Raw genomic sequence first — 3,511 nt, 5'->3', positions numbered from 1 at the left:
CCCACGTTCATGGACCTCCTGGTATTTTGCAAGGCTTTATCTCAGTGTATGAGTTAAGTAAACATTAATTCCTTCCTCCCACAAAAAAAAAAGCAAGGCATAATTTACATACAGCAATGTTTATACGTTTTAGGGTATCCTATAATCACACAACTAGAACTATCAAAACATGAAACAGTTGCATCACCCTAAAAACTGACCTGTGCCTCTTCAAAGACAGTCTTCCCTTCTATCTCCAGTCCCTGGCAATCACTTTGTTTTTTGTTCTACCTGTGTCTTCTCTGAATTGTCCCATAAATTATTTAAACAGGCCTTTGAGGGCATCTAGGTGGCTCCGAGGGTTAAGCCTCTGCCTTCAGCTCAGGTCATGATCTCAGGGATCTGGGATTGAGCCCACATTGCATGGAACTCTCTGCTCAGTGGGGAGCCTGCTTCCCCACTCCCCTCTCTGCCTGCCTTTCTACCTACTTGTGATCTCTCTTTCTCTGTCAAATAAATAAAAAGAAAACAAACGGGCCTTTGAGTCTGGCCTTCTTCCATTTAGCATAACGGATTTGGGACTCGTGCATGTCGTTGTGTGCATCAGTCTGTTCCCTTTTATTACTAATACACATTTCATGGTACTGATGGACCGAGTTTGTTTACCCACGCACCCCTGAAGGACATTTAGATCATTCCCATAATTTCTGGCAATTTGGAATAGAACAGCTACAGATAACACACAGATTTTATATGAACATAAGTTTTATTCTACTTGGGTGCATACCTAGGAGTGCAGTTGCTGGTGTATATTTAACTATATAAGAAATTGACAAAATATTTTCCCAAGTGGCTGTAGCATTTTGCATCACACACACGTGTGCATGCACGCACATGCACACACATACTCAACAAACATGTTCATAACAAACTAAGAAGGAAGACACCTGACAATCCCAGTCCTTGTCTCAATAACCGATCTCGGGCTCACAGCTGGTATTGGTTACTACCTACTTACACTACCCATTCTGCATTTCCTTTGCCTTCAGCAAGCATCTCAGCAGGTCATGGTTCTGATAACACAGAGAATAGAAGAGAGTAAGCATTGCTAAGGGGTTATTTAAAATGGAGAATATTGAGGGATGCCTGGGTGGCTCAGTCAGTTGAATGTCAGACTCTTGGTTTCAGCTCAGGTCATGATCTCAGGGTAGTGGAATCAAGCCACATGTGGGTCTCTGTGCTTGGTGGGGAGTCTGCTTGACATTCTCTCTCTCCCTCTGCCCCTCCCCCTGAAATAAATAAATAAATCTTAAAAAAAAAAAAAAGTAAAGTGGGGGATGTTGAAGAAGTGTGTGTCTTCTGTCTCAAAATCTCAGAATTGTTGAGAACTCAGCTAAAATTCAGTTTACATGTGAGGAATCTAGGGCCGATGAGCAACCTGACCATGATCCCACAGTCCAAAGGTTTGGGACTCGTTCTAATCCAGGCAGGCTTTCAGGGCTAGAGGACCGTTAGCCTGGTAGCCTAGAACGAATCATGTCACCTCTCAGAATTGCAATTTGTGACGTCACTGGAGGATAGAAAGACCTGCCTCCCAGGTGAGTCACGAAGATTACATGTAAAACATGCTTATCACAGAATCCACATTGCAACAATTCCTTCATAGTGTTCTCTTCCTGTTGATCTCATTTACTATACATAATCTCTTTCTCTTCCCAATGCCTCGATGAGACAAACAATGAAAGGAGGAAAGCAAAGACAGCGGGAGGCCAGGGGGTATGACCCCAGTAAAGGATCCTGAGAACACTTAACAGCTTGGTGCAGGGTTGTCCCACCAATGGAAGACAGATTACGATCCACACCATGAAACCAGACACAGCATATTTATGGACTGGACGATGGAGAGGCTCATGGGACCCATACAGGATATTATTTCTGGCCCCCTTCAGGATTCTTAGGAGAAAACTGAGCCTACTCCTATAGTAACAACATAACCATCACATGGACCTTTTACAGAAGGCCAAGGGCAATGTTAGTCCACACATCTCATCTCATCCCCACTGTAATCCCAGGAAGGAAGGATTATTTTGCCTATTTCATGGAGGAGGATATAAACCCAAGCCCACTTGACTCATAAGCCCATGATCATAAAATACAGTACTTATTAGAAAAGACTGCTGGGAGAAATCAATTCAATATGCTGTAAGCAAAAGAGGAAATACTATTATGAAAGTAGTATTTCACAGATTTCCTGAGTATAGAACCAGAACTGGAAACTAGAAAGCTGTGCATGTGCGTGCATGTCCCCACATCCCCCCACTCCTCCCTCCCACACCTGCCATCTTTTACCTCAGTCTTCTCTCTCTGGAGCACCTTCGGACACTTTCTCAGCCCCGTGTAGAATGAGCCACTCCGTGCTTCTGAGGTTATATGCTACTGGTCTATCCTCTCATGATTCCTTTTCAAGTTACCAAGAGAAGAATCCTTAACATTTTTTCCTTTTTTAATAAAACTTTTTAATTATCCAGGTGGGGATGTGAAATTTGAGGGAGGCCTCAGAAATTCCCGAGTCCAGCCTACTCCTGTGGGTAGTCTTGTGTATCTCCAAAGTGTGCTCACCCATCTCCATTTGGACACCTCCAGAGCAGCCAGTTTCATTGTGGGAGTCCTGGCTGTTAAAACACCCACCTGTATATACTGCTCCTGCTTCTATTAATTCTCCTCCAAGGAGCCTACCAAGGCTGAGGGGCCAGGCCTGGGGGGCAGGCTCAGTTCCTCCCTTCCCAGCTCCTGGCCCACAAGCTCTGGTCATCAATGTTCCTTTGAAATGGGTGCTTGACCACACCAAGCAAAACTGCCATCCCCCATGTCCGATCTTTGGGCGAGATTTCCCTGCTGTTTTTTCAGCCCAGTGCATAGTAGCTGGCACTTAGGCGGACCTATTGTTCCAGAGGAAGACCCGCTGTGAGTAGCTCAGGAACCAGAAGCAGTGATGAGGGCAGAGATGGGAATGGAGAGAGACCCTTCTGCTCCTGAGGCTACACAGGGAGGTAGGGAGCCCAGGAGGTCCCCGGCAAGAGAAGTGCAGAACCCAATCCCGCTCCCACTTCTCCACCTCCAGCCCGGCTCAGTCACAGGCTCTATCTATGCCTTTCTGAGGATGTCGCTAGGGCTGAGGGTGGAGGGGAGATTGTGGAGAGAGGACTCATGGACGTGACTGAGTGCTCTGAGATGGAGGGGGCTTAGTGAGGAGAATGAGGGCCAGTGAGGGAGGGGCTCATTGGTGGGGGTAGACCCCTGCGAAGATGGGGTCTCAGGATGAAGGGGGAAACAACAGGCCTTTCTTCAACTTGGGGGTGCTCTGTGTTGCAGCCTGGGTCTTTTTCCACCCCACCCCCACCCTTCTCCAACTGCAAGCCTCTGCATGAGCTGCGACTCGCAGGAGAGGAAGTGTGAACTCGGAGAGAGGATGGACTCTGCACAGCTGTCAAGGGCAGTGTGGGGCAGGTCAGGACAGAGGCAGAGACCCCCC

The sequence above is a fragment of the Mustela nivalis genome, assembly GCF_964662115.1.
Source record: "Mustela nivalis genome assembly, chromosome: 5".
Taxonomy (NCBI): domain Eukaryota; kingdom Metazoa; phylum Chordata; class Mammalia; order Carnivora; family Mustelidae; genus Mustela; species Mustela nivalis.
This window is presented reverse-complemented; position numbering follows the sequence as displayed.